The 14,034-nt window shown below is 35.3% G+C and overlaps 1 protein-coding gene across 6 annotated transcripts in view; it reads right to left on the bottom strand.

Annotated features, from left to right (window-relative positions):
• ITP (ion transport peptide) overlaps nt 1–14,034 on the bottom strand; it is a 70,539-nt gene that overhangs the window by 27,616 nt on the left and 28,889 nt on the right. Inside the window, exon 1 of one of the 6 annotated variants that reach the window (XM_028309729.1) lies at nt 9,967–10,124. The exons of 4 other annotated variants lie outside the window; for them this stretch is intronic. The gene's annotated coding sequence lies outside the window, so the exon portion shown is untranslated. Of the gene's footprint in view, nt 1–9,860; nt 9,908–9,966; nt 10,125–14,034 lie in introns of those variants that run through there. One more of the 6 variants, XM_028309731.1, reaches the window with a different exon arrangement.

Genomic DNA, 14,034 nt, shown 5'->3' with positions numbered 1-14,034 from the left:
TTCAGCTCGATTTTATTGGAATACATTATTATTCCAATATATTTATTACATACGTATCGAGAGTTACAACTTGGAACATCAGTTTTATTGGTGTAAACGGCATTTTAAAGGAATCACTAAAACGTTTTATGTGTGGTAATTTAGAACCTTCGACTATTCTTATTGAATCGTGTGAATACGAAATCGTCTTTCGTACAAGCAAATTGATGCAATGCTTTTGCTAGCACAGATTTAATCGCTGATTTTGAGATAGGTACAATGACATTCGAATATCATTAATCTCGTAAATGCATATTCTAGCTTATTATTAAAGCTTTATATTTATACAAGAAATTCAGGACATGAAGTTATTGCAATAATTCCAAACTACATCGAATTAATCTATGTAGAGCTCAGAGCAATTTCAACATTGCAAGTACTACATCGATTTTCCCCTGCACTAGTGTAAGCGTGTGTTAGTGTGCGTGAACGCAGTAGACTCTCTGGCTCGGCGCACGCGCAACGAGCTTAGGCTTCTTAAAGAAAGTACCGCGGCTTTTGTGATTTTAAAGTAATCTGTATTTGAATACGTGCGTACTTTCAGAATCTTTGGAAAAAATCCAGAAAATACAAGTGTTTAATAAATATGCCATTGCGTTATGAGTCAGTATAATCTGAGTCATGCATTTGTAAAAAATAGGAAACTGAAATGAAACGGAAACTGTAGAAAATATTATGTATTTCGAGATTTCACTTTTTTCAAAGGATTATAAAATTGATAAGTAGGTAGTGATACATTTATAAGTAACATCTAGTGCCAATTTGAAAAAGGTTTTGGACTTAATCCAAGCTTTTCTTTCGCATATCTTTTCAGAAAGTTATCACATCACTTGTGCATGCAGTGTGTTGCTCGTATGCCTGTGAGACAACGTGACGCCTTCTACGGCTACTGCTCAGGCGCAGGTCCACAGTTTTACTGGATTTCCAACATTATTCACACAGGATTAAGCTCAGAATTCTCTGGCCAATTATTCCAGATGTTTCAGCCACATTTTGAACTCTATCTCGACGACGTAAAATCTTGTGTTTCTGAGTCTAAATATACTCAACAAGTTATACGTCGCACTTGCCGTTATTGCAGCGTTGAGAGCATTAAACACACATTTACTTTGTATAAATAAATTGTAAAGATTCGCTAACTTTTACGACGAAGATTTCATTCGACTACACACTGTGAATTCTAATTAATAAATACATTTTATTGTTTTGTTTTTATATAAAACAACATAACAGGCGGATATACCTAAAACAAAATATTACTCGTTTAGATAAAGATTTATGAAATGAAACTGTTGCGTATTCAGTCTAATATTATTAATTACTTAAAGCTTAAATTGTGGTAGAGACAGAAACCTATCGCTTAATAGCGATAAGACCGCCTTAATTGTGCCATATCTTTTGTATATTTCTTTCTTTTTCTTTTCTTTTCTTGTGTGGTGTTTAATAAATTATGTTCTCTTTATCTTTCTATTTATGTACAAACATAACTCCACAAAATGTATAATTTAATGCAGATTTCCAAATGTAATCACACCCCCAACGTCAAAGCTTATTTCTTAAGCGCAGATATTTATCTAGTTAACTGATAGCGGATTTAATACGTGATAACTACAACTTATAACTGGTATTAGGCCAGAGGTTCTCAACCTTTTCTGGACCATGGACCACTTCGATTTATCAATGTTCGCAGGGACCATTAAAAAATCCGCAAACTTAAAAAAAATCTGTATCTAAAATACTGTATTATTTAAAAGGAAGTCATCTTTATTTAGAAAAGCAAGGAAGTACTAATATCAATGTTTTTTTAGCTTACTTTTTTCTATACAAGTTACATATAAGTTCGCTAATCTTAGTAGGTCTGTTTACGTATTACTTAAACCCTCTCATGATACGCATAAGTTGGATTGCGAACCATATTTTAACTCCTGCGTACCACTTGGTACTTGGATCACTTGGTCCGTGGACCACTTGATCCGTAAACCGCTTGATCCGTGGCCCACTTGATCTGTGGACCACTGGTTGGGAACCCCTGTGCTAGGCAGACCCCGCCCGCTTGTATCAGATTGGGCCAGTGCAAATTGATCGTACCTACGTACCTAGGAAATCAATATTGGACGATGTTATTAAGATATGGCACCTTTCACTGCACTTATTAATACCTCTGTCGGCTGTTGAGCTGAAATATTGTGGTTGAAAGTGGGCAACATAGTTGCAGATTGTAATACTGTTTCAGAATATTCGATTTGGATGTAGTCATGGAAGCAATCAAAATGCAAGGCAATATTAGTTCATTCTAAATTATGTTTCGATTAAACTTAAACAAGCAATTGAACTTTTGATTTGCAGAATATTCTAAGATTATTCAGCGAAGAAATAAGTTGTACATAAACCTTTTTTGATGGAAAAAAACTAAACCAGTTTAAACAAAAAAATTAACTCAGACCAAGCATCCAAAATCCTACGTATGAGAGGTATAAACTCAAAATTTTTTGTTATGACTTTACAACAAGACAATTTTCAAGTGACATAAACAGCTTTTTCTCCGATAATAATAAATAACGATGTGCTAGAATCTTACGTAGGTATTTCGCTTAACCGTCCCTTTGATTATCGCAGCCGCATTTATAATCGAATGAAATTAAAATCCAAGCAAAGAGTGAACTGGCAGCACTACTGGAATTAGGTATAACTAGACTAGCAAGGAGATTGGCACTTGTAATGGCTGGTGTCGGCTGCCATTTTCCTGCGACCCGTTTGCGCTGAAGTCGCCACGGTGTCTCGATCAACGAGACTTCATGTCTCGATTTGAGATATATTTATTTAGCTATGCCTATTACTGTAAAGAAATATTTTCTCCACATAGGTAGTTAATTAGTGTATTAAAAATTTAACTTCAATTTTAACTTCTACCCTTCTACCTCTACCTTTGCACTCACAGCTTTCTGCATAACCCATGCATAAATAGCATTAAGTCCACCTTTTGTACTATTTTATTGTGCAATAAAGTTTTATAATAATAATAATTAAATGAATACTCTTTTAGGTAATGATTTCGTGATATTGTGCTGTGCACTATAAATAAATAAATAGAAATAAAATAAATATTGCCTTTATTACACCAGACAAGTGATAACCATAAGAAAAAGTTTCGGCAGTGTTTTCACCAGGATGTAACAGGGAAAAGCACATTTGTTTGGAAGAGGAAAGGTGATTAACAGTAGTTTTCTAAAATACCTCGGATAAAATAAAATTTCTAGACCGATTGCAATCACAATTTCCTTGTGCGGATAGTAGTATAATTGTATACTTATTTGGGTCCTTTTAATGGATTTCTTTCGGAAAGCAACATTTTACAAAATATCCGAGCCATTTATCTTTAAGAGCGACTGTACGTGTATCGCTATAGCACACGGCGAGGCATGTGTAAGCCGATCGCCGCCGGTTCGCAGAACCTCGCCCGTAGCGCGACCAGCCTTGCATATCAGACATTATACTAACTATACTCTTCAACCATACACAAAATACTGTCAAACATGATACAAGGGTTAAGTTGACAGATTAACGCTTAGCGAATTAAACAATTGGTTTACACAAATGACCTCAGCCCCGATTACGGTAATTTATAACGTCAACAATCCAGACACGCTTCTCGATTCTGCGATACGATTGGTCGTTCAACAGCGTACGTCAGCTGTTTTGACCAATCGTATCGCAGAATCAGAAACGCGTCTGGATTGTAGACGTTATAAAAGTTACCGTAATCGGGGCTCAGGTCTCCCTCAGGAAATGGCGAAATTTTTTGCATAGACATAAACGCGCGCTACATCACCTGTCGTTAATTTGTCTATGGATTAATGTAAACGGCTATCTAAATTATATTTTTCCTCAGAACGAACACTAAAAAAGTGAAAAATAAATCGGCAGTTTAAGATGCAGTCACGAAAACTGTGGTTGGATTGGACTGTGTGTCCATTACAAATCCCTGACCAAGCATCCTATAGTGTTTTATAAGAAAAAATAGTATTAGATTAGGTACCTATATCTACCTCTTTTGAATATTAAGCTATCCTAATGAAAGTCCACAGGCAAGTGTTTTGTTTGAGTGTTGCATGATACTGATTATATTATCAGTTCTATTTTGACAGAATTGTCTTTATCAATAGCAATATCATTGATACGTACCTAGAAGGCTCTAATATAATACTCGTTTTTTCAATTGGTTTCTTACACTTATTGATAATTCTGAGAAACCAAGGCTTCATATGCCAGGTTATCTAACTTTGAACAACGTTACAAAGTACACGTAAGAACTATAATGGAATAATTCCGAGCAGATACAATCCGTAGCGCATGATATTTAATTTATATCATCCAGATTTAATTAAGATTGCCAATGAGTAACTTATTTCAAGTAAGTGGATCAGATCATGCTAGAAGTGGTGGCATTGATTGTACTCATAGCGAGGACTTGTAACAAGGACTGAAGTTCATATAATATTCATCTTAAGTTTTGCGACCTCGTCAGTGTAAAAAAGCCTACTTTCTAATTTAGGTACTATACTGATGTATAAAAGCTCATTTGTAAAGTTTATAGACAGTTTATAGTAGAAAAACTAAAACTTATTTAGGTATTACGTGTAGACTGATAATACGCTGTTATAAGTGATTTACCCCAGGGTGTTTTGAAGTTATTTTAGGTAACCAGTGCACACCGTACCAGATAGCTCGTCTTGTTACTTAAAAGCCTTTGCTGATGGAGATTTCAGTCTACAATGACAAACCTAATAATGTTCAAACCTATAGACATTGTATAAAACAGTCGACTTCCAAGTCCGCTTCTACAACATGTCTCTACCAAATTCTCTTCTAAAACACAGACAACGAGACGACAGAAAAAAAACGGTCCGTGGCACCTGATACTCACAGGCCAGTTACAGCCAAATTTATGGCCAATTATAGCTTATATTCTGCCCAGGGCGCCGCACATATCGGCTTACGGCCAGGTGGCCCGACGTATTCAAATATCGATTGAGAGATGTCTATAAATTAGTAATAATGATATTTTTGTGGACGATCATATCGATTACTAATTCTACGACGACTTAATTGATAATAAAGTGTTATGTTTCTTTGGATGTTACGGCTGATTTGCATTAATTTATTGAAAAGTGTATTAATTATAATTAAATGCTTGGGCAGACGATAGAAAATTTACAAGTTACACGTCTTTATCTCAAAACATTGAGTCATCTATTTAGATGACTCAATTAATCAAGTTTATTTAAACTAAGATTATGTTTATTTTATTCGGATATTTAATTATACGCTATTTGTTTTCAAAACCGAATCCGAAACCACTAGAAATCTTTGCCCTGAGTCTCTACACCATATTGACTACCAAGATCATTTTCGAACTCCTCCTATGTTCTTCTGATTAATTTCGTTGCGGGTCCAATGACAGTTTAACTTTCCCCCGGGACAAACTTGACCTTCATTGGTTGGGTTTTTGTGGCGGTCAAGCTGTAGATCCTGGCTACACAGGAGTTGCAGTGGTGGGAACGAGAGGTGGGAATAGTCCCGTTACCAAGATCATTTGTATTTTGTCATTAGACAAACTCTTTCATGTTAAATTGACGAAATATCATAATGATTTGGATCTCAATTTAAATGTACAAAGCAATTTAAGAATTCAGATCTATTAAACTTAATTAAATATGAATTAAAATTGATATTCAGGCTAACGAACGGCACGGGACAATCTTAATTCGATATTAATCGATTCTAATTATTTATCGATTCATGTTATAAAAGGAGGAAAATGCATACCTATTTGTTGAAAAGGATATGTCACCGTAAAATTGTGAATTCCGTCAGATTATAATCTGACGTAGTTAAATTACAAACTAACCTAACCTAACCCACTGTTAGTTTACAATCTAACGCGTTATATTATAAACTGACAGAGTTCACGTTGACAGATACATGACATTATTCAATGGAAATACTTTTATGATACGGCTCATAAACACTATTCTAACATGGGTACTGTATAATCATCTGGTTTGGATCCTGCGAGGGGCAAATATTTATGAACAGTAGCTTAGTTATGAATAATAGTGAATTAGCACAATCGTTGGCTAGCTAAAGAATTCAATTAGATTGAATGTGTATTCTACAGGGTGGAAACGATAAGTGATCTCAATCGATTATTTCTAATATCAAAAAACTGGTTACGGATCCTGGAAGTGCTTCATGAGCTTTATCCAACGGTACCAGTAATAGGTTACAGAATTAATTGTTTAATTAAATGTGAATTAAAAGTTTTCAGCCTTTCAGTTTTTGGATATCTTGTATAGTTTAGAAATAATCCAGTAAGATCCCTTATCGTTTCCACCCTGTATATTTTAGAATCATCCTGAGGCATTCGTGTGAATCACACCAAACAAAAAAGTTACCAAAAGCGGTTATCATTAATTCCGAATATTAGTCAAATCTCCGACACAACTTCCGAGAAAATAAGGCTATGAATAATCGAGCTCTAAAGCCTTACCGCCAGACTAGGGCGGACGAACCGATTCCAGGAAGGTCGCAGGTTCGAACCCCAGCGAGCCGGAGCGTTGATGTCTTTTGTACGGGGCCCTCGGGCGGTATTTTTGACCCTGAGGCCCTGTGCGAAACGGTCTTGTTCTGCAATATCGTTGGTTCTTTCACTCTTATTGCGGTTCTGATAAGAGTGACAGGAACGGATATATTGATAAGTTGTATATTGATTAGTGGCAAAGCCATTTTGCGAATTTTTTAGGCCATAAAGATTGGTGTAATGGTTCTCTTTAGTATTGCGTTAACTATTTGTTTAGCTACTATTTATCTTAGCATAAGGGTTTTGTATTGACACTTTTAGAAGAATAAAAGGTGACTTCGAGGTTTCTTTTTTTAAATCGTTGTCTCTTAAAGCCATCACACGCTTGTGCTAATGCTTTTTTCTTCGAGTAAATAATTAATGTTCCGTTTATGTTTTTAAGTTTGCTCTTGTTAAAAATAAATATTTTTGTGAATAACCTTTAACTATAAAATTCATAGTTTTGTTATTAGAAGTGAGAGCATTAGTACCTTCTGAGTAATCATGTATCACTTGACACCTTCAAAGTGGCACTTAAACCCGCTTGTTTACTGATCGTTACAACTGACGATTACTATTGGAAAGATTTACGTTCACAGTAAATGGTTAGCACCACAGGCACATCCAGCTTTACACTGTGACATCTTGTGTCATCGTAATAGGTGTCATATTGCTTCAAACATGTGTAGTTTGATGTGACATCGACTAAATAAATTGTTAAGTGACTAAATGCTGACAAATGGACTCAATTTTCTCTCGTACTTTGATTTATAATTGACAATTTGATAAAAGAAAACAAAACACTATCTTTAAGGTTGAAAAACATTTTTTAGAACAAGGCTGAAATAATGCTTGAAATATTTTTACAAGAATTATAATTGACTGAACTAAATTTGCGATGCCTGAAAGAAAATCATTTCATTACAGTTACAAGAATTCAATAGTTTTTTGTAATTTATAGACTTTATTTCAATGATTATCTTCACAATAAACGCTGTCAACAGTAGGTTTATCCAATAATTGATGATTGATCATCTAAATAGTTACTCATTTAAATTTTGTTAGATTCTTATTTGTCTTGTTTATTCCTCCGTGTTAGCCCAATCATTATGTTATTTGTAATTATATTCTGATAGGTAGTAGTATCACTTGGATCTTGATGGAAAACTAATCGGACAAGTGTTTCAAAATCCACTTTCTGCGCCCATAATATGAAGGACACCATCATGAGCGTCCCATTTAAAATATTTCATTCCGAGATAATTTTCCTATATCGTAAGAAAATTAATCTGAAATCACTTTAAAGTGATCTTATTAAGCACGTCACTTATCCGTGGAATGGTCTTTTCGAGTAAAAATAGCACGTATAAATAATGTATTATGTAGTATACGTCACTTGCGTAGAGTGACGAAGGACATGATTCCTTGACAGGTAAGTATAATTATTATTGTTTATTCTTAGTGACACGCGTTCTCACGGTGGCAATTGAGCTGTAGACTGACGATTGTGTTTATAGCTTAGTCATTTATACAAGACATTGTTACCTAATAAAATACCTAAATTTTAGGCATATTTTTGTTAATAAGTTTGGAAAACCTTCTAAAATTAAGCAAGGCTCTATAATCATAAGGAAGCGAAAACATAACCCTCCTTCTGGCGCAGTCGGGTAAAAATAGCCTACAAAATAGGATCTTTAAACTGCTATTTGTATTAGAATAGAGAGATTTAATCAATCTTCATAAATCTTAAAAAACAGTCTTTTTAAAACTAACATCGGAACAAACTCTCGCGTCTTGATTAGTGCTTTATACAAAATTGCATGCAAATAAATACATAAACGGTAATGTTTTTATGTTACTTTTACCATGTTTTATGTTGTAAGGTAAGCATATCAGCTGTTTAGACACCATTTGAGTATACTTTTAGAATGACACATTGAGTGCATTGTGATATGTCAATATAACATAAACTGCTTGAAAAGCCTATTTCCCAACGAAAATCTAGTTATCAGTCGTTTGTTACAGTTTACATTTGTTTACATGCCTTTATCTAACATCCAAATAAGAAAATAGGAACTGTTACAAATGCTTCATTCAGATACTATTTGGATAACATGTTTTTGTAGACAAATAATATGTTATTGCATGAAAAGTTTTTCTCTGTTAGGCTCAGTCAATGGTGTTTTTTATTATTGTTTTTGTTCCATTGCGTCTTTGCCTCATGAGTGTAGGTATCACGTCAAAATTATCACCTGAATACAAAAATTATATTCAAACTTACTGTAGAATTATAAAATATCTTAACGACATGCAAGATGCAAGTTTAAATATTCTACATCTACTTTCCATAATGAAAACAAAAATACAGTCGTGACTTTAACTTCTCATCAATATACTGTCTCATGTCAATTATCTTAGGCTGGGTTGCACCATCTTACTTAAACTTTGACAAACGTCAATAATCTGTCAAACTCCATACAAAATACACCGGTTATCGTTATAGTAACTGTCAAAGTTAGGTGGTGCAACTCAGCCTTAGCTTACAGATTGCAAACGTAATAGATAACGCATTTCCCATTTAACTGGACCGTTATAATTCAGAGAATTCGCTATCTCTATCTTAATCGGGAGATATTCAAACTCGATGCCCACGCGATAGCGAGAGCCTCCGCTTAATCTCCCGAGTAACTTAGCTTATGTAATGTACGCGATTGGCGGTTTTTTTACACCATCTTTGATGTACCGCGCGATTACAGCACAGATAACTTACGCTGTCAATTTAAAATCGAACGGCCAGTATCTTTTTTGCGTCAATCAAGGAGGTTTTATTTCATTATACTTTTTAATTTCGCAAATGAGGTTATTGTGTTGCGATATAGGAGGAAAGATGTACGAGTAATTACCGCACAAGTTCTCAGAGTGAATAGGCAAACAGAATATTCTGGTGTAATCCATAACGGTGTATTTTAACACTTTAAACTTTGCAAAGCTTACGACGTAAACTGCTCGCTTAGTATCTAATTTGTGAGTATTTAACAGCATTCACCGTAGCATTGGAAAACCGTGAAAAGTTGCATGACACACTTAGCTTAGTTTCGGATGAAAGTTTTTTAATTAAAGATTAATATAATTAACAGATTAAGGGTGTATTCACCAAGGCGTCCACTAGGAACCATTTTCATAATAAAACTGTTCTGCTTACTTGGCTACTTTAAAATGTCGTCGGACAGTGCTGCATCCGCATCAGGTGGGTACCGAGCGGACGTTGGGCGATTGCGTTAAGAATGTTACTAGTGTGTTCTACTCACTGTTATTATCCGAAAAGGCACGGGAGTCTGGAATCACAAACACTCGCGAACGTATCGAACGTGGGGTCGCGTGGTAGCGTGCGGTCGTCGCAGCAGGCGTTAGGAGTTTGCGTGGTGTGGTCGCCGGTAGAAGTATTTAAGGTGCGAGCAGGCTCCTGATTGGCCGCAGCGGCGTCGCGCCCGCTTTGACTCACGGCTACGTCACTCGGTGGAAAGCCTGTGTAACTTTTTAGGGTTCCGCGGGCACGAACGGTTCGCGTATCGGTGTGGTCGTGACGCAAAATCACTTGGCGGTTTTAAATCAGCTGGCTTTTGGTGAACTTTTGGAGGAGGTGGAGCAAAACTTTTTTCGTAGCTTTTACTGAATCTTTACCGCCTTGGTAAATTCTATTTAGTGAGATATTATGTTTTACTTTTATTTTTGTAATATAAAAACTGAAAGTTTAGCTTAAATAGGTTCTAATGTATTCTAAGACTTCTTAGATGTACTATAATAACCGTCGGTTGTAGAAAATACAAGTATCTATACTATTCCGAGTGTACTTGCTATGTCTATAGATACTTTTAAGTTATATCAAATATGGCCACAGTAATTGTTGTGCCAAAATGGACCAATTAACACCTCAAATGACATAAGGGTGTGCTCTATATATTAGCATCGTTAACGTATCGTTATCGATAAAGATACAATTCTATATAACTCTTGTAGAGCTAATGACATAACCAAATAATATGTATTTGTGAACTATGACTGTATGTAGGTACCTACATTCAAATACGAAAATGCTTCCAGAAATACATTTAAAAGGTTAAAACTTTGACGAGCATAACTTTTGATAGAATACTCTGGTAAGCTCATGCTCACCATTTGACAGTTACAACTTTATAAACGTATGGTCAGTCTCACCAGTCTCACGTCTTTTGTTTGCTAAATCTGTGATTCCAGGCTCAAGGTGCTGAAAACTCGATTTAAACTCAAGTTTGTTTGGACAATTTCAATATTTAGTTAAAACACATTGTCGGTTCTATTCTTGGGTAGTAATAAAGACATGACGATGACAAAAGAATGTGTGAAAAGTATGAATTAAAATATCGATTTGGATCCTTGCAACGGAGAGCGGGAGACAGATCTGCTGAAAGAATGAAATATGCACCAGTGCAGTCTTTTACGGGACTATTCCCATCTCTCATTCCCACCGCTGCAACTCCTGTGATCTACAACTCTACAGCTTGACCACCAATAAAAACCCACCCAGTGAAGGCTAAATTTGTCCCGAGGGAAAGTTATTTAAACTGTCATTGGATCCGCAACGAAATTATTAGAAGAACATAGGAGGAGTTCGAAGTGCAGTCGATCAGTTTGAAGTTGACTAAGTACTTGTAAAATAGGAGTGTTCAATTCTTATCGACGAATCATTTCATCAAGATAACCGCATGTAAACTTCCGAGCGGATTACGCGGAATTACGAAGCAGTATGTTTTATAGCGCGTTTTGTCGTAATTTTCCTAATAATTATGTAGGTAGCTTAATGACGACGATGGCACAGTAAAGACACACATAGTAAGCCTAATTTTAGCTACATAAACAACCTCAACTTTTTGTAATATATCATGAATGAATAAACTTAGGCCCGATTCGACCAAATTATCCGAGACTCCTGGTATAACTGGCACAATGACAGTTTCAGTATGGGAAATATGTCAAAATGTCGAATTTATTCTGAGATTAATATTTACTCTTGTTTGGTTGAATCCACCCTTAGATACCTAAGTACAAGATGTCCATTCACAAACTGAAGAAAGATTGTAGGGATTCAGGAATAACATTAGGTCTACATCTACTAGAATCGTCATCTTAAATGAATGGATAATTTATAATAGGCATAATGGGAGTAGAAAAAAACTTTAATTTTATATTTAAATCTTTTTACTACATAAACGTGAATCTTTCAGTGTTACAATACATGGGTGTAAAGCTACTGTATTTATTTGTATTATGGAACCATTCCATTGAAACGCTGTCTCATAAGTCTCACCCATTGGTTTGAATTTAATGGAAATAAACATAATTAGATTGTTTCTAAATATAGTTTAGTTTAATAAGGGGATTTTGCATTTTTTCAGACTTTACACTGAGTCACTTTAACCCATTCTAATTATTAAATCATCGATGTACAGTCGGAAGCACTTAAAACAAGATGCTATAGTGATTAAAATACAACAACCTAGCTTCATTAATACTGTGCGGGATTTAATAGGAAATATAGAGATCCGTAGTAGAACTATGGTCATTGTCATTTGTCGCAGTCCTTTGGATTTGTATTGTTTGCAAGCTGAAGTGGTAGCGAGCAGAGCTGGTAGCGAGACGAATTATTAGTCAATGGGACAGAGAAGTCTTAAAAAAGAGACTAAGTATACTTAATACACTACGTGGTGAGACGCCCAGCCGGGCCAGGATGCAAGGCGTGATAAATTCTTGTCGATGATTAGACGACAAATGTATGGGCTTATCGCGTAAAATCGGTAAACGATTATCGCGGCGCGCATCCTAGACCTACAGTACACCACAGAATAAAGGTAGCAGGACTTTGAATGGGTGAAGTCAATTTGTGACCGCCTGTACCAGTAGATATTCTTATGAAGATGATTATGTGACGTGTTTTTAAGATAGTATCAGGAGTGATAGAACGCAAGAACGTGTAATAATAAATAATAAATAAATCTTTAGACAATTTCACACATCGCCAGCTAGCCCCAAAGTAAGCAACATAATGCTTGTGTTATGGGTGCTAGCTTAACGGATATACTACTTATATACTTTTTTTTTTAAATACATACATATTATACATAGTAACACCCAGACCCGTCACAGAAATTAAAATTCATCATTTCAATTTCTGCCCGGCCGGGAATCGAACCCGGGACCTCTTGGCATAGTAGCACGTTCTGAACCACTACACCAAACGGCCGACAAAGAAGGTCTTACAACGGAATTCAAAGAAGGTCTTACAACGGAATTCAGTAATTTAAATACATAGTGCGAAAGGCTATTTACTCCAATCGTGGATTTCGACTGATAATAAGTTGAATGTCATCTCTCTCAGAGTGAAGAACAGCCTCTAGCTGTCAAACAAAACGACTCTACAGATAATTTTTAAAAAGAATGTACCTATTTATCGGTCATGATTAAGATAATATTGAAAAGACACTGATAAATATCTACACGTGTGCTGAAATGGTCAGAGAGAAATTAAAAATTTATGCCCGTTTTCACCACCTAATTTTTAAGTGACCCATATGGTAACACATAACATGACGTTGGTTTTCATAGGGGTCACTTAAAATAGCGATTGATGGTGAAAATGGGCATTAGTCTTTCATATTTAGTTAGATCAAGTGCAGCATAGTTGTCTATGAACTGGATTTTGCCTACTATTAATTTTTACATAGGTAAGTACTTTTAATTTCAGATCAATATTGGTAGACTTTTTAAACCAAATTGACAAACAAAATTGCTTCCTATTATTGCAATTATTTGTACATTGTTTTAGTATTAATGCAAGCTATACTATTAGGTACACACCTCTTACTAGTAGGGAATGGAATGATAAAAATGCTACGTGTACTTTTATATTTGCAATTAATCGCAGGCACAATTGATTCGAGCAATGAATTGAAACTTTAGTGATGAATTGCATCAACCGAGGCCGCCACGAATACGTTCCTTCGTAAGGTTTCCAAACTCGATATTACGCTACCTGCAAATTAATATCTAGCTCTATTAAGTATGTAGTGGGAATACTCTACGGTATTTTACTCTGGCCTTAATGTAGGATTGATTTTATTGAAACCAAGTTTTTATGGTTTCACTAAGTTTGGTTATGTCACCGGAAAATAACAAGAACTTACTAACTTACGCGTGAGTTCGGTAAGTTAGCCAAACGTTTATCAATTTGCGAAAGTGGGGGTGTAAAATAATACTATTATCTCCTGTATAGAATCCTACGAAAGTTTATAAGGTTTTTAAGTTTCATTATTTCAAGCAATAATTAGAAGTGCTTAGTGTTA

Source organism: Ostrinia furnacalis, unplaced genomic scaffold (genome assembly GCF_004193835.3).
Source record: "Ostrinia furnacalis isolate ACB-3 unplaced genomic scaffold, ASM419383v2 OfSCF2824, whole genome shotgun sequence".
NCBI lineage: Eukaryota > Metazoa > Arthropoda > Insecta > Lepidoptera > Crambidae > Ostrinia > Ostrinia furnacalis.
This window is presented reverse-complemented; position numbering and strand designations above follow the sequence as displayed.